At 38.2% G+C, this 18726-nt stretch overlaps 1 long non-coding RNA gene across 1 annotated transcript in view; it reads left to right on the top strand.

Moving 5' to 3' along the window:
- Positions 1–10858: 10858 nt before the first annotated feature.
- Positions 10859–18726, top strand: part of LOC116073092 — a 28617-nt gene continuing 20749 nt past the window's right edge. The window contains exons 1-3 of the long non-coding RNA XR_004111664.1: positions 10859–10971; positions 11054–11270; positions 14243–14315. This is a non-coding gene — a long non-coding RNA (uncharacterized LOC116073092). The remainder of the gene's footprint in view (positions 10972–11053; positions 11271–14242; positions 14316–18726) is intronic.

Here is an 18726-nt window from a genome sequence, read left to right as displayed (position 1 = left end):
GAAATGGACCATTTTCTAGACAGATACCAGGTACGAAATTTAAATGAAGATCAGATAAATGATCTAAATAGTCCCATATCCCCTAAAGAAATAGAAAGAGTCATTAAACCCAGATGGGTTTAGTGCAGACTTTCAACAAAGACCTAATATCAATACTCCTCAAACTATTCTACAAAATAGAAACAGAAGGTACTCTACCCAATTCATTCTATGAAGTCACGATTACTCTGATACCTAAAGCACACAAAGACTCAAAAAAGAAAGGGAACATCATACCAACTTCCCTTAGGAATATTGATGCAAAAATACTCAATAAAATTCTTGCAAACCAAATCCAAGAACACATCAAAACAATCATTCATCATGATCAAGAAGGCTTCACCCCAGGGATGCAAGGATTGTTCAATATATGGAAATCTACCAACAGAATCCAGAATCCTATATAAAGAAATTCAAAGAAAAAAATATGCTTATTTCATTGGGTGCTGAGAAAGCATTTGACAAAATCCAACACACCTTCATGATAAAAGTCTTGGAAACATCAGGAATTTAAGGCCCATACCTAAACATAGTAAAACCAAGATACAGCAAGCCAGTAGCCAACATCAAACTTAATGGAGAGAATCTTGAAGCAAACCCACTAAAATTAGGGACACTAGACAAGGTTGCCCACGCTTTTACTACCTATTCAATATTGTACATGAAATCCTAGTCGGAGCAATTAGACAACAAAAAGAGATCAAATGGATACAAATTGGAAAGGAAGAAGTCAAACTATCACCATTTGCAAATGATATGATTGTATACTTAAGTGACCCCAAAAACTCTACCAGAAAACTCCTAAACATGATAAACAACATCAGCAAAGTAGCTGGATATAAAATTATCTCAAACAAATCAGTGGCTTCCTCTACACAAAGCATAAACAGGCTGAGAGAAATTACAGAAACAACACCCTTTACAATAGTCACAAGGGATATAAAATACCTAGGTATGACTCTAACTAAGCAAGTGAAAGATCTGTTTGACAAGAACTTCAAGACTCTTGAAGAAAGAAATCAAAGAAGATCTCAGAAGATGGAAAGGTCTCCCATGCTCATGGATTGACAGGATTAATATAGTAAAAATGGCCATCTTGCCAAAAGCAATCTACAAATTCAATGCAATCCTCATAAAAATTCCAACTGAATTCTTCACAGACTTGGAAAGAGCAAATTGCAAATTCATCTGTAATAACAAAAAACCTAGGATAGTGAAAACTATTCTCAAAAATAAAAGAACTTCTGGTGGAATCACCATCCCAGACCTTAAGGTGTACTACAGAGCAGTTGTGATGAAAAAAAAAAAAACCTGCATGGTATTGGTACAGTGACAGGCAGGGTAGATCAATGGAATAGAATTGAAGACCCAGAAATGAACACACACACCTATGGTCACTTGATCTTTGACAAAGGAGCTAAAATCATCCACTGGAAAAAAGACAGCATTTTCAACAAATGGTGCTGGCTCAACTGGTGGTTAGCATGTAGAAGAATGCAAATTGATCCATTCTTATCTCCTTATACAAAACTCATGTCCAAGAGGATCAAGGACCTCCACATAAAACCAGATACACTGAAACTGATAGAAAAGAAAGTGGGAAAGAGCCTCGAGCACATGGGCACAGGGGAAAATTTCCTGAACAGAACAACAATAGCTTATGCTCTAAGAATTGACAAATGGGACCTCATAAAATTGCAAAGCTTTTGAAAGGCAAAGGACACTGTCAATAGGACAAAAGGGCAACCAACAGATTGGCTAGAAATTTCTTTACCGAAGAATTTCATCTCTGCCTCTCAAAACTTTCTTTATAGTTCCTTCCTAATTTCCTTTATTAAACTTACATGGATTTTTTTTTATTATCTTCCTCTAATACATATGGACAACTGTTGTGTGGCAACTACACATTTACCCTCCTAAATGGATAAAGGATTGGCTGTTCTCTTTTGTTTTTGTTTTTTTTTTTTTCAACCCCAGTATCTAAACCAAGACTGGCTACAAAGTTAATATTCAAAAGGGATTTGATGAATAAATGTCATGTCAGCACACAAGATAACATCTACACATAAGAGTTCTAGGCAAAATTTGCAATATTGTGAGGAATAAGTTGGCAAAAATAGATTAAAAAGTATATGTATATTTCATCTGTAGCTATAAAAGGGAGACTTTATAGACTCAGAAATAAAGCCATTAAAATACATTTTCACAACAGAGCACTAAGACATCATTTTCCACTTTTATGATTTTTCCAATATGTATGGCTCAACTATAGCTAAGGAGAATAATAGGATGTACCTCCCTCTGTGGCGAGTTCCAGCTGAAGCACTGTGCAATTATATGATCGCCCACATTATATGAGCACCTTGCACGTACATGGGCATCCTGCAATACCGGGGCACTATGTAGTACATGGGTACCCCACAGTACATGGGCATCCAATAGTACATGGGTACCCTGCAGTACCTGTACAAAAGTAGTAGTAAATGGTTTTCCCAGAACTTCAAAACTCATGAGTCATAAAGTAATAACATTACTCAATTTCTAGATATTTGAGTGAGGTTAAAGATGTTAAAATTATTGAAGAGAAGATTAGGAAAAGAAGAAACTGAGGCTACACATAGAGTCCTAATTAAAGATTTTGGGTTTGCCTCACAATGGTAGGAAACTAAGGTGTACATTCAGCACAAACTACTCTTTGAATGTTGAATTTGGGTATTTTGTTTTCAGGTTACTGGCATGAAATATAAACCTCAATAAGCCTCTCAGTTTCTGATGGCCAGTCTATGTTTCTCTATTTCTGTCTCTGTCTTTCTGTCTCTCTTTCTGTCTCTGCCTGTCTCCCTGTTTCTCTGTCTCTCTGCCTCTCTCTCTCTTTCTCTGGTGTGTGTGTGTGTGTGTGTGTGTGTGTGTGTGTGTGTGTGTGTGTGTATGTGTGGTGTGTTTGTTTGTCTATCTTTCTCCCCTCTTCCTACCTCTTCTGGAGTCTTGCTAGCTAGTTAAATTGGCCTCAAAAACATGTCAATCTTCCTTAAACCACATTCCATGTTCAAGCCTGTGCTATCTCATCTGGCAATCCTATTTTCCTGCTGAACATTGATTGATTCCTACAGGTACTCAGTAAATTACATATCATATAAAATATTCCATACTTTACCTTTAAATAAATATTAAGTGAGATGACTTTGTCCAACTGTGTGTAAATATGTTATTGGCCATGTATAAATCTGATATTTCACATGTTGATTGTACTTTTACTTAAATTTTTTGTCTAAAATTATGTTAATATTACCTATGCATCACTCTACTCCTCCCTTTGCCTTCTCCAACTCCTCCCATGACCCTCTACTCTCTTTCAAATTATTGACTCCCTTAATTATTATACAAACACAAGCTATTGGGTCTATGAAGACGTGTGTGTGTGTGTGTGTGTGTGTGTGTGTGTGTGTGTGTGTGTGTGTGCAAACCACTGAGTTTATTTTGTGTTCCTTGTATTGTTTATATGTTTAGCACTGTCCACTGATACTAGATAACCTATCAGGGCCTCAGCCCTGGAGAAAATTGAGAAATCCCTTTCTTGGCAGGCCTGTAGCTATCTCTTCATCTGTGTCTGGGTCTTCATGAGATTTTCCCCATCATGTAGATTGGTGCCATAATGTTAATTTTATTATGAGCATTGGTGTTGTTTTCTTAGTGTTTATTGGGATATTACCACATCTGAAAGAAGGCTGTGTGTTGTCACAAGGCAAACATGGACCCTTCATGATGGTCTGCAGAACAGTATATAGATTCTAATTTATCTGCAGCCATCTTTGGCTACTTTGGGGGTTCTTTCTTCCACCCTTCTCCACCCTTTTTCTTCCACCCTTCCAACCTCCTAACACTAGATAAGAAAGGAAAAGAGAATAGAGAGAAAAGGAAAATGATTACTGGATAAAGTCAGGAGTCAGGAAGGAGGCAGAGTTATTAGATTTCTTCCTGCTGATTAGGGATATTGAGTTCTTTGGGGCAAGTGTGATCTTTGCCATCAGGATTATCTAATTTCTTATTCTTCCTATTTCTTCTTTCCACATGACTATCTAACAAACCATAACCAACAAAAACCAACAACAACCAATAAATAACCAACAACCCACCAACAATCCACAACTACCCTCCCCTCCTATCAGAGATGTAGCATTATATACATCCTCTGAAAGCTTTTCAGAATTCCAAATGTCTTACAATCATAGAAACTACCTGCAGCTAGCAACATCACACTCTTGCTCTAGCATGAGGCAAGTCATAGGTCCTGTAAAGCAGCCCCATATTCTCACACCTGGGATTGAAAAAAAACATATTTTATAATATTTCTGTGTTTTTCATAGAAACCAAAACTTTAAAATTATCACTACAGTCATCCTTTCATTCAATGTTGAAATTCTGTGTACTGATGACTGGATGGGCAGAGACTGCTCTTTAGTCTACAGCTTAGGAAGGTAGAGGCACCTGTGGCTGTCTGAGTTTCTTTGGATACACTTGGGAAGGGACAGGCTTACCTAACTGTTCAGACAATTCTGTTCCTCTCAGGGGCAAAAGCACATATGGCCTTTTCTGGGATATCTATGGGTATAAAACTGGAGAGAGATTTTCTAAAATCCTCTCATTAGATCCAGATGGAGGGATCTGGAAACCCACAGAGACATATGAGTAGAGAGTGTATAAATATCATATTGCTTAGGGCAGAAAATAGGTCTCACTTGGCCATTCAATCAAGGAAACTTCAGAGAAAAGGAATTCCTTTAGGGAATGATTCACGAGGGTCTTGTGGGCATTGTTTGAGAAAACCAATCAGCTTTTCCTTACTATAGAGATCACATAACCACAAAGCACAAGCTCATCCTGCCTTGGAGAATTACCCTCAGGCTCTCTAATCTGCTTTCTTCATGGTATCTGCCCAAGGAAATAGTGCAAAAGTCAAATGGGGAAGTCAGCAAGACCAGACATCTTCTGGGAGAAGCACGTCCCAAATGGAAGATGAAAGAAGGGATTACACTAAACTGATTGGATTTTCTCAAAGCTTATGAGGAACTAGATGCCATGACTTCTGGATTGAGACTGCTTTACTTCTCAAACCAATATTGCTCCATTTCCTGAGACCAAGGAAAAAAACATCAGTTTGTAAGAGAAAGATTAGCATGAACCAAGGTTATAATCAAAATATAATTATTTTTTTAAAATGTCTGTTTTGACTACAGTGCACACAGTGAGATTGTTAAATATGTCAGCTATATAAGGAGAATTTGTCTTAGAACCCCAGTAAGTCTAAAGAAAGTTAGACAGGTAAACTTGCTTAGTTTTAACTTTGTTTCTACTGTGATTTAAACCTTACTGAAACTTTGATAATCCCATAATTTTCCTTTCACTTTGGGTGAGAAAACTCAGATCACTACACATAAATTAAAGAAGGAAATTGCAAACACGGTGTCGCCCCCTCATTTTACAAATAGGGAAAAAGATGACACAGAGTTTAAAAGAGTTGCCCTCAACTCCACTGCTGACTAATAGCAACTCAACTTCTGACACTTCGCATTTCCTTTTCGAATCAACTCCAACATTTGCATCCCTGCTGCTAAGACACCCCCAGTCTGAAAGGAGTCTGAAAATAGCAAAGTAGTGGGCAGGTTTTTTTTTAACAATGGTAATCAGAAGTTACAGTCTTCTCTACATGAATGTCACAGAGGTTCCCACAAAGCAAGCTTGGAGGGAGTGTAGGAGCTAATTACCTCCTCTAGAATTCCTTAGTCGTAGCCCTGGAAACCTGAGGCAGTTTGAAATACAACTGTATTTAGTAATGTGGATTCAGAAGACTTTAGACGCATGTTAGAAGTTAGAAGGTCAGCTCATTTAAGGTCTTCTCACAAAGTTCAACATTTAGAGTTTGTTCTTGTGTTCACTTAAATGGAACTAAGACTGCAGTGGCAGAACATTTTAATTGAATTTATAATTACTAATGTCTGTTTGAAATGAACATGAAAATACAAACTTATATGTTTAAAGTGGATTTCTAGGGTAAAACTGGGTAGACTTTCAAAAAAGAAAGTAAGGCTCATATGTCTCAATATACATCTTCCAGTAACCTTTAGCAGTAATTTAAGTGGTTTCCTGGGTAAAGTATGTGTCAACAAAGAATTCTGGGAAAATGCAAATCTATTAATCTGGCAATGTGATGTAATCTTTTCTCAGTATCTTTTAATGAGATGGCACAACACTTGTATATAAAACTTTGACTGGAAAAGGGTTGGAGAGATAAGAGTGATTGTCTCATCCAGGCAGGGCAATAAGACACTCAGAGAATCCGAAAGTGAAGAAGGTAGAGTCTGAAAGAAAGTATGTTCCCTTTGCTTCAAAGCTTTGTAAGCTGCGGCATCATATTTGACTCTTTGGATCTTACATTGTAACTGAGAGAGAGTTGGCATCTGGTCACACAGACAGATGTAGGAGGACCACAACTAGTCACTGCACTCTTAGGATAAAGAGATGAACAGCATTTCTAGCAACAAGTACCAAATACAACAGAGAGTATCCTGTGCCTGTTCTATACCATGCTGATGGTATAGCAAAGTGTGCTTATAGGTCCTCCTTCCACCCTCTGTCTGAGGAAGCTATTTCTCATACTAGTTGGCTAAGACTGCTATAAGAAAATGCTACCATAAACTGGGTAGTCTAAACAATATGTATATTTTGGTGAATAGTTCCGGGAAATGGAAACCTGAGGTCAAGATTTTAATGAGATCATATACTTCCTTGCAAATAGTATCCCTCTAGCTCTATATTTCTTGGCCTTCTCTCTATGAATGCTCATAGGGAGATTGCTAGTAGTCCAAACACATACAAAGATACCTATCCCTTGGTGAGGACCCCTTCCTCTTAACCCCTTCCTCTTGGCTCTTCCTAAACCTGATTACGTCCCAGATCTTTCACCCCAATAGTCTTGTATAGTTACATGGCTGGTTCTCGGCCATTTGAAGCAGTAAGAAAAATGTGTGGCCAATTGGAAATGATGTGTAACTGGGAATGAGTTTGACATTTCAAAAGCCCATGCAGTTTCACTCTGCCTCCTGCTTGTAGATCAGATATAAGCTTTCAGGGCTGTTTCAGTGCTATGCCTGCCTGCCTACTGCCATGATGGCCATGGATTCCCCCTCAGGAAATTTAAACCCTCACAAACTACTTCTCCTTTGGTTATGGGGTATCTTCACAGTAATAGAAAAGTATCAAAGAGAAATATTGGTACCAGACAGTCAGCTATTTCTGTGACAGTCTTGACCATGAAAATACTGGTTTTTGGAGAAATATGGAAGTTTTGTGGATTTTTTTCTAGAAATGTGGTTGGATGCTGTAAGTGGGGATTAACAGGCCATCCTAGTGAGAACTTGGAAGACAATAATCCTGAGAGTAATGTGGACTATGGAGGCCCCAGCTCAAGAGATTTCACTGGGAAACAATATTAGCAATTAGGCTACTAACCATTGTTTTGATATTTTGGCAAAGATTATGTCTGTTTTTCTCTTGGCCTAAGAATCTGCCTGTAACTAAATTGAAGAGTTTTGAATGAATTTCATTGGCAGAAGGTATTTCAAGACAGTATAATACTGACTCTTTTATGGGGTTATTAGTGATAACTATTATGCAGATCTACAATGAAATAGAACAAATTGCATAAAAAGAAATACAAAATGTACAGTTTTATGGAAAAAGAAAAAGATGGAAATTTAATAATGAAGCTAACTATTGTGCTAAAAAAAAAAAGAGATAAGGGGAAATCGGATAAAGGTAGCTGTGCTCTTGGTGAAAGATAATCCAGCTAATCCTATCACTTGTCAAAAGCAAAGGTCTAAGGAATTAGCTATTCCTAAAGAACGAGGCCAAATTGTAGCCTATGCTAGATTCCATCCCAAACAGGCAAAGGAACTTGACAGCACTGGCCAGGAGATTCTGGCTGAAGAGTTATGAAACATGCAAAAGTAAAGGGTTTGTTGACTCTTCTTCCACCCTTACAGAAAGCTTCTGAGGCCATGCTTGTTACTGTGGCATCTCTGTTTGGAAAAGGGAAGGGGACATTGTGTAAAGCTGTAAAAGTAAAACCTAGTCTGTATAGTAGACTCCAAGATGTTGGAGATGCCAGAGCCATGAGATATATGTCAAGGAAAGATACAGATAGGGAGTATAACCAGAAGAGAGAGAGGAGAGAGAGAGAGAAAGAGAGAGGGGAGTTAGGGAGGGAGGGATGGAGGGATGGAGGGGGGGAGAGGGAGAGGGAGAGGGAGAGGTGTTACACTCAGCAAAACTGAAAGAGGAAGACCTGAAGAGCCACCTAAGCCCTTGATATCATTAGATTAAGAACTACAAAATTTGAAGATTGTCTTGACAAGTTTTTATCTTGCTTTAGACCTGGATTTTCTTACTATGCTCCTACTTATACCTTTTGGAATGATAATATATACTCTATACTGTTTTAATTGGAAGTATGTAATTTTCTTTTTCATTTTACAGGGATTTACAATTAATAGATTGCCTTAAGTCTTAGAAAAGACTTCAGATCTTAGACATTTAAATGATTAAGTGTTCTCTATATATTTTGGATATTAGCTCTCTGTCAGATGGGAAGTTGGTGTAGATCTTTCTTCCATTCTCCAGGATGCTGATTTGTCCTATTGAAGGTGTCATTTGCCGTACAGAAGCTTTTCGGTTTCATGAAGTTTCATTTATTTTCAGTCTTAGTACCTGGCCTATTAATGTTCTATTCTTGAAGTTATCTTCTGTGCCAATGCATTCAAGGCTATTCTACACTTTCTCTTCTATTAGGTTTAGTGTTTCTGGTTTTTTGTTGAGGTTTTTGATCCACTTGGGCTTGAGTTTTGTACAGGATGAGAGATATGGATCTACATACATTCTTCTACATACTGACATTCAGCTACATCAGCACCATTTGTTGAATATACTCCCTTTTTATATTGTATATTTCTGCCTTCTTTATCAAGAACCAGGTTGTAGGCTTAGATTTTGTTCAAAATCTACTTTATTTAGCATTCTTAAATGCTTCAGTCTCCCTTCTAACCCACCAATCAGAGGTAGAAGAAAAAAGGTTAATAGAAAAATGATGTTGTGGACTGTTTAGAGATAGTTCCTTGGGGCAATTTCACCCTTGGTTGCCAGGATATCAGCAGTCTAGTGCAATAGTAAACACCAGTCGGTAGCAGCAACATGACCCAGCCAAATCTGCACATGTCAGCAAAGTGGCCAACATCAGCCAAAATAACATGAGAAATTCTTTCATGTGCTTCTCTCTATAATGTGAAGACTAACAAAGGCCAGGGAAGACCAGCAAAGCATTGTATGACATAGTAATGCAAGCACGTCCTCTCAATGTTTGTGGAGTTCTATTTATATTATTTGTAAACATCACATGCCCTCTCACGTGTCTATTTTCAGCAAAACATCAAATACCCTTTCAAGACAGCTTCCAGAAAAACATGACATGATACAACTGAGTTGTTACAGAAACCAGAAATTTCTACTTCGCCAGGTGTCCATAGGTTTATAGATTTACTTCTAGGTCTTCTATTCAATCCCATTGATCAAAGTGTCTGTTTTTATGCCAATACCGTGTGATTTTTATTACTTTTGCTCTGTAGTATAGCTTGAACTCAGAGATGTTGATACCTTTTGATGTTCTCTTATTGTATGGGATTGTTTTTAGCTGTCTTGGGTTTTTGATTTCCCATAAGAAGTTAAGTAAAATAAAGATGACACTAGTAAAGACTCCTAGACTCAGACCTTGAACAGGCCATCCTCTGTAACCAGGCAAAGCTTCAAGCAAAGGATTGAATTATCAGCCTAGCCACAAAACCACCAACCTAGCGTTTATCATGCCTCCACAATATGCTGGTATTGGAGCCTAGCATAATAGTCATCAGAGAGATTAGGGAGACTTCATTCAGAAAGTGATCAGAGCAGATACAGAGCCCCATGTCCAAATATTATGTAGAGCTTCAGGCGTATTGTAGAGGAAGAAGAGAAGAAGGAGGAGGAAGAAGAGGAAAAAGAAGAAGAGGAGGAGGAGAAGGAGAAGGAAGGATTAGAGGAGCCAGAGGAATCAAGGACACCATAAGAACATGGCCAACAGAATCAACTCACAGGGACTCAAGTGGGATCATAGAGATCAGGGAGCCTGAATTGGTCTGACCTAGATCCTCTGTATAGATTTTATGCTTATGAAGCTTCTGGGATTCCTAACAGTGGAAATGGGGACTCTCTGACTCTCTTGACTGATTTTGGGACATTTTTTTTCTCATATCAGGTTGTCCTATCCAGCCTTGATGTTAGACTATTTGACTGGTTTTACTGTAATTTGTTATGCTGTATTTGGTTGATGTCCCTGGAAGGTCTGCTCTTTTCTAAGAGGAAGTGAAGTGGATAAATCTGGAGAAAAGGGCAAACTGGGTGGAGAAACCTGGAGGGTGGGAGAAATGGAGTTGGGATGTAATATATGAGAGAAGAATAAATAAAAAAAAGGAAAAACAATCTCATAACTGAAATTGTATGGAGACTTTTGAAGTTGGACTAAATATGATTTGCATTATGATATAATCACCAGAATATGGAATCTGGAGAGTTGAATGTGTTGGTTTGAATGAGAATAAATCCCATAGCTTCATTTATTTAAATACTAGATCCCTAGTTGTTGGAACTATTTGGGAAAGATTAAAAGATGTGGTCTAGACATGGGTTTTGATGATTAAAAAAATTATGTAATTTTGGTTTGTGTCCTCCTGCTTGTAGAACAGATGTAATTTTCAGCATCATGCCTGTCTGCTTGCTGCCACACTCCTCATGATGACTATCATGAATTCACCCTCAGAAACTCTAAGGCCCACTAAACTCTTTTCTTCTGTAAGTTGCCTTAATCATAGTATCATTTTTCAACAATGAGAAAATAACTAAGAAAGCCCATGTAATTCTGGATTTTCTTCAGGTATGAATACAGAGGCTGAGCATGTTCTATTTGAAAGTACACAGACCTAGGCAAATGATGAACAAGAAGAGCATGACTAGTGGATATAGAAGGGAATCTGTACTCAAGTTATTTTTTAAAAAGAAAGACAAAGCCCTACTATTAAAAACGCCAGTTTTCATAACTTCTACTGCCTAAGTTTCACTATTTCTCAGGAAAGAATGGAAGATAATATGAGGTAAGTTGGATACACTTTCACTTGTTATTTGTTATAGCTTGGATCTAGAATATGACTCAAAGATTCATGTGGTGATAATTTTATTCCTAATACAGCAGTGTCCAGAGGTGAGTGGATCATGAGGATTCTGAAAAAGGAAATACCAGCATTATATTCTGAGAATAACCTATGGCTGTCTAATTGGACTTGAGGCCCACTCAATAGGAGGGAATTCCTAGTACTGGAACAGCCACCTAGGTGTGGCTGGTAGGTCATATACCACAGAGGAGAATCTACTACTGCCAGTTCTTAAAGCCAGTATAACTTCTAACTGCACTTTAAATATTTATCCTTATACCTATAGATTAGTGTAGCTTTTACCACTCATCAATAAAGCAGCTTTTACAGCAGAAACAGTTGTAGAAAGAGACAAGTGGTCAAAATGCAGAGAACACCTGACAGGGTCTGCCTATCATCAACTGGTACAACTACACCTAGGGCTCAAGGAAAGTCACTGAAGAGGAGGCAGAAATATAGTAGGTTCAAAATTCTGTGAGCCTCAAAAGAAGATTTACCCTTTACCAGAAAAAAAACAAGGAAAAGCAAAGAGATGTTCACAAAGTAGCTTTTGTGGTTAAGGGTTTTCTGTGAAGGTAAGGAACAAAGGGGAGGACCTCATGTAATGAACAGGAGCCTTGTTGTAAAACTTCCTATCTCGTTGGAAAGAAATAATCTTTCTTTAGCTCATATATGTACTGTTAGTGGTTTGGCTCTGAAACAGGTCAAACCAATATAAACTTGGTAGGTGATTATTTCACTAAGATGGAAAGTAGTAAGTGGAGTAGTATTTAGGGTGAATAATAGGCCAGTGTGGCATCCTTTGTGGCTGAAACTGGATTTTTCTAGCTTTATCCTGACTTGTTTTCAGGGTACTGAGAAAGGCTTTCTTATTCTTATAGTGCTAGTGACACAGTTATGCTCCATGAATAACAAGAGCCTTACTTAAGTTTCATTACACAGAACTGATGATCACAGAAAACTCAACTAGTTTTGTTGTTGAAGTTGTTAAAAATGGGGAGGGGAGGGTGTGTGCATATATATGTGTGTGTGTGTGTGTGTGTGTGTGTAACAACAACTAAAGGAAAAAAAAGGAGGGCATGCCTGTAAAAGAGAGAAAGGGGATGGTAGATGAGAAAGTTCAGGGAGAGGAAAGGGAAGGGGGAATGACATAATTATACTATAATCTTGAAAAATATTAAAGAAAGAATACTGTTCCAAGTGATAGAATGAGGAAAACTGAATTTCTCTTTCTCCATGGAAATAAAAAGAAATAGGAAAGAAAGAAAGAAGAAAGGAGGATAGGAAATAAGGGAGAAGGAAGGGAGGGAGGGAGGAAGGAAGGAAGGAAAGAAAGCAGATTCTATTAAAATTAACTTTCTCAGAATTTTAGAACTTAGCCAAATATTGGTAAATAAAACTAAATATTATTTATCACCCCACCCCAGAAAATGAAATAGATCAGTAAAAATCAGGACCTTTAATGTTTCAGCCTGTCTTTTTCTAATTCTCCTTTCCACTGGTCTATCAAAATTGATTAAAAAAAACAAAAAAACAAAACAACAATAACAACAAAACCAGAAGGCTAGCAGACATTGGGAGAGAACAAGTCCCGAGTCCCTGAAATGGCTTGTTTTCTAACAGCTGTCATAATTTACACTATGAGACCTTAAGCTTGGAAAACCTCAGTTCACAACACTGGGCCACAACCTGACTCAGAGCTCATTCGACGTTTCCAATATCTATGCTGGAGCATATTTGAGATTAGGGATAATAACTTAATATCACAGTTGTGTTAGGTGTCAATGTAGGGGCAAATAAGCCAATCAAATAACTAAAAGGAAAAGGTTATCAATGCATCTCAATTGGGAAACTGAAAGCATATGACACATTCTTGGTTAAAAGAATATGAGCATAAAAGTAAAGTTGGGTTAAATCCTCTGAGGTAGGGAATGCTGAGGAATGTAAGTAGGTGGTCTGCAGCTGGACATGAGACGGGCTAGCAGACCAGATAAAAGAAAGATGAGACCCTCGAAGAGGCCGAGCAGTCAGTGTTGGCTGTAGCTGCTCCTGCGAAGCCACCTGCAGGATCATCTTCCAGGTTCCTACATGGACTGACAATAGAGTAAATTGTAAAGACAGCTTCTGAATGTCACCCACAAATTCCAAACCAGGAGAGCACCATCCAGACGGCGCCATAAAAAGGGACTGTGTGTGCTGCCTGCTTTTGCTTCCACTTGGCACAAACTGGACTCATTCCTGAAAAGGTTTGAGATAATGTTCTTGCTGTATTGGCCTTTGGCTTCATTTTCTTGAAGATGATAGATGTGGGAAAGCCCTCTTTACTGGGGTTGGTGCCACCCCTTGGATGGTGGCCCTGTGCACTGTAAGAAAGTTGGCCAATCCATGAGGAACAAGCCAGTAACCAGCACTTTTTCATGGACTCGGCATCAGATCCTGCCTCCAGATTCCTGCTTTGGCCCAGGATGCATAAGCGAAATAAAAACTTTCCTCCCCTAAAAAGTTCTTTGGTCATGTTTGCACTTTTATTAAAGCAATAGAAAAGCTAAATTAAGGCTAGATATGAAAACTGTGTCTATATCTTGATAACTGTGGTAGCAACTGCTTTCATATACACAGTAAAGAAAAGGAGCCCTGGTGATAATGCCCCACATATAAACCCAGAGGCGCTCAGCAGAGACTGGAAGACCCCCTACCTCAAAGCTGGTTAAAAAAATAAATAAATCTGTCCAATCATTACCTGGCCGTTAAGCTACTGCAGAAAAAACTTCAGTGGGCATACCCAACAAAAATAGAAATATTTTTTATTTCAAATATGCTTTTTTTTAATTTTTCTCTCATTTAGGTTTTTTAAAGTTAGTATATGAAGTAAAAAGTTTCATCGAGGCATCTTTATTTGTGTCGTATTCAAACAGATTTTAATGAGCTATTTCCAGAGTCACTAAGGGAAAACAAGACCACCACAGAAATGCACACCTGGAGGAGAAGGTAAATTGTTTTACAAAATAACAGACTGTACTTTTTTTTGAGTGCCCTATTTTCAAAAAACCACTATAATGTATTCAAAGAAATAGAAATATACAAAAGAAAAGTTAATAAAAATTATTCCTGAAAAAATATCCAGGCCTGTTCTCTTTGCCTGGACAAGGCAAAACCGCAGGAGGAAAACAGCCCACTGGCAGACACATGCTACAGTACACAGGCAGGCCCAGATACATGCTACAGTACACAGGCAGGCCCAGACACATGCTACAGTACACAGGCAGACCCAGGTTGGGCCTGTGCTTGCTGCTTCAATCTCTGTGAGTTCATATGAGTTTGCTCAGTTGATTTAGAGGGTCTGGTTCTCCTGGTGTCCTTAATCCCCACTGGCTTTTAAAGTATTTCTGTCACTTCTTCTGCCAGGTTCTCTGAACTCAGAGGGGAGAGATTTAATAGAGACATCCCATTTAGGCTGTGTCTTCCAATGTTTATGTGTGTGGAATATCTGCAATGGGTCTCTGTGTTTGTTCCCATCTGCTACAAGAGGAAACTTCTCTGATCATGGCTGGAAAATGCACTGATCTATGAACATAGCAATCTCATTAGGAGTCATTTTATCACTATCTTTATTTTAGACTAATAGTATTTGTTTTTACCCTAAGTCTCTTGGCTATCTAGTCTCTGATTCTTGGTCACCCATGCAGTGTTGTGTATAGGTTCCACCTTGTGATGTGGGCCTTAAGTTAAATCAGACATTGCTTAGTTATTCCACAAGTTCTGTGCCACCATTGCCCTAGTTTGTATAGTTTGCATAGTTTGCAGGCAGGACAGATTGTAAAGTCAAAGGTTTCTGTGGTTGGGTTGGTGTCATGGATTTGGTTTAATGCTTGCATTATGTTATTTGGGTTCATAAAATTGCACAAAAATCTGTATGTAAGACACTGAGGGTCCCTGCCTTTAGTGGTTCTGATTGATAAATAAAATTGCCAGTGGTCAATGTCTAGTCAGGGAGACAAGGGTAGGACTTTAGGATTTGTAGGCAAGGGGACCAAGGAAGAAGGCAAATCACCATGCCAGGAAAGGAATAAGATCTAGGCTTGAGAACTGCAGAAGAGAGAATATATGAATCATGTAAGAGCCAGGGAAGAGTGGCCCCAGCGCCCCCGTTATTGGGCCTAGGTTAGCAAAGATAGAATATAGATTTTAGTAAGTAATAACTCAGGAGTATAGGAGGAGAGGTATCAGCAACATGGAAGTTTTGGAGTGGCCTAGCCATTGAGCTTTTTAAGGCATATTTAAATGCAAGGCTGTGTGTGTGTCTGTGTGTGTGTCTGTGTGTGTGTCTGTGTGTGTGGGGGGGGAGGCCTGTGTGTCTGTGTGGCTTTCACTCAGGAATCCAGAACATTGGGGCTGGTAGTAGGGAACTCTTACCAATGCCTCATGGGCAATTTGAATAACCTTAACCACCTAATGCATCAGGTTGGTGTTAAGGTTTCCCTTTTGATAGCATACAGAGTACCTTCCCATATCAAAGAGACTGGAGCATATGGGTGAAGGTTCCATGTAGGTACCAGCTCAACATCTCCATGGTTCATGAGTTATGTGGGTATTGCCTTCAGGAATTGGGGCTCAGTGTAACTTTGTGGAGCACAAACTATTGTCTTAGAAACAGCCTGCATTGTCTGAGGATTTTCATGGGACCCTTTTGGCCAACAACTTGGATATAACTTAGTCCTGGTATTGTAAGCTTTATTTGGTAAGAAGAGATGGCCAGTTTTGTGTCTTACTCCCTAATTATTTGGAATTTTCACTAGGTTTCTATACAAACCCTCAAATGGCTGTAGATTCTAAGTGTTTCTACCCCATATTCCATCCCTCAACCTCCTATCTGATTTTCCCATTCCCATCATTCTGCCCCAGTCTGTCCATAAAATGTATTCTATTTTTTCCTCCCAAGGAGATCCATGTGTCCCTCCTTAGTCTTTTCCTCTGACCTAGCCTCTCTGGATCTATATATAGCTTGGTTATCATTTATTTGATGGTTTATATCCACATATAATTGAATACATACCATACTTATCTTTCTGGATCTGTGTTATCTTACTAAAGATGATTTTTTTTTCCTAGATCCATTCATTTGCCTGCAAATTTGGTGTCATTTTTAATACTCCCTTGTGTAAATGTACCATATTTTTTATCTATCCTTCTGTTGAAGAATATCTAGGTTATTTCCAATTTCTAGATTTTATGAATAGAGCAGGGATGAACATGGTTGAGCAAGTGCTGATGTCATGGTTTTGTGTTGTATCTTATTGTATTTTATTTAGTTATGTTCTGTTGTTTTTACTTAGGGGCCTACTCTTTACTATTGAGAAACAGAGTGGGAATGCATCTGGATAGGAGTGGCGGTGAGAAGAAACTGGGATTAGAGAAGGAACTACAATTAGGATGTATTGTTGAGAAGTATTTATCAACTCTAAGATCTTACTGAAGTCTTTAGTGTCTTCTATGTATAGAATCATATCACCTATAAGCATATACCCTAAAAGCAGGTAGATGTGACTTCTTTCCTATTTGTATCACAGTGGTGTCTCTTGTCAAATTTCTCTAAGAATAAGGACTAGATTGAATAGAACTGGTAAAAGTTGACATTTTCCTCTTAGTCCTGCTTTTAGTGGGAAGGCTTTGAGATTTTTCATTTAGCATGATGTTATATTTTTTAAATATATAGACTTTATTGTTACAACCTGTTCCCTCTATCACTAGCCTTTTAAGCACATCTGTAATAATAATAAAAAAAATTTGGTTGTTTCAAAAACCTTTTCTGCACCTACTGAGATGACTGTGTGGATTCTGCTCTTAAGTCCACATGTGATGAACTGATTCTACTGGTTTACACATGCTGGAAAATCCCTTAGTCTCTAGAATGAAGCTTACTTGACAAAGATAATAAATGGCTTTGTTGTGTTTCTTTGAATTTATATTTCAAAAATGTTTGCATCTGTATTCATCAGGGAAAGTGATGGATCTATAATAAATTTGTCGTGTCCTTAACTAGTTTGAGCATCAGGATGATACTGGTTTTGTAAAAAGTTTGAAAGAGTTATTTCCTTTTCTGTTTTATAGAATAATTAGGGATGTGTTGACATTAATTATTCTTTGAAGATATGGTGGTATTCTTCTGTGAATCACTCTGGATCTTGGCATTTTTCAGTTGGGAAGATATTTTAATACTACTTTTACTTCATTGTTATAAATCCATTTACATTATTTATCATTCTTATTTAACTTTGGTAGGTCACATTCATCTAGAAATTTATCCATCTATTTCATATTTTTCCAGTTCAGTGGAGTATTTGTTTTTGGTTTCTTATTCATCAATTTATGATTTCACTAAACCATAACGTCTGTTTACCTTGTGGATGGCCGAGTCTTGTTGGGGCTGCCAAAGTCTAAGCTATGTATGGCCCTAATAGTTGTAAAAGTATGAAGGATAAAAGCAGCAGGAGCAGAAGACTGATTGTCATTACTTGGAATTTCAAGGAAAACTACAGCAGAATGTATAGAGATAACAATGGTGGCAGTAGCAGCCACAGAATTACCAAGACAAGCTGACATTCTGGAATCTGTTTCTAAGGCACTGAACTCATAAGGACTTAGGGCAGCAGATGCTCTCCTTTCTCTTATGACATCAGGTTAATGCAGTCAAAATAATCTGGACTCTGTACATTCAGATGTGACCAGTTCCTTTAAAAATGGTGGTTATGGCTCTGCCAATGATTTTGAGCAAGATAGGATGCAGGAAAAGATATGCAGCCATGTTCCTGTTAAGTCAGAAAGGGGTTCAGTCAAAAGGCAGAGGCAAGCTCTCAAAGTCTGCTAAGTGGTACAACCTTCAGTTACTAACTTGGGGGAGTTTAGAGCTTACTTTGGAACTAGGTGTGGCATTTAAAGGTTTAGGGGGTCCATTTCAATCATTACATTAAATTGTAAAGAACCTGTAGTTCTTTACATAAAGTAGACTTTATGTACCCAAGTACTGGGAACTGAACTATCAAGGAGTGTGATCTGGTCCTAGACATAAGTTTAGATTGTCCCTTGTTGACTGAATGAGGCTTTCCCAACTTTGTCTGACCTAATCTCTGTGTTGGGGGAAGTGGTGGATATTCAGGGATCCAGTGCCCTGAAGACTCTTCTCACCAAAGGTAAGTAACTGAGTGATTTAGGAGGAGGAACATTTAGGCTGTGTTCAGTTGGAGTCTGTTTTTACTTTCTCAGAATAATGGTTAGACTGTTAGAAGTCCTGCTCCTGCCCCTGCCCCTGCCTCATCTTCAGTAACCACTACTAAGTTTTTTTTTTCATTTTTTTTTTATTTTAGATATTTTCTTTATTTACATGCGAATTTCTCCTTTCCCA

This window comes from Mastomys coucha, unplaced genomic scaffold (assembly GCF_008632895.1).
Source record: "Mastomys coucha isolate ucsf_1 unplaced genomic scaffold, UCSF_Mcou_1 pScaffold23, whole genome shotgun sequence".
NCBI lineage: Eukaryota > Metazoa > Chordata > Mammalia > Rodentia > Muridae > Mastomys > Mastomys coucha.
Note: the sequence above shows the minus strand (reverse complement) of the source record. Positions and strands in the feature narration are given on the sequence as shown.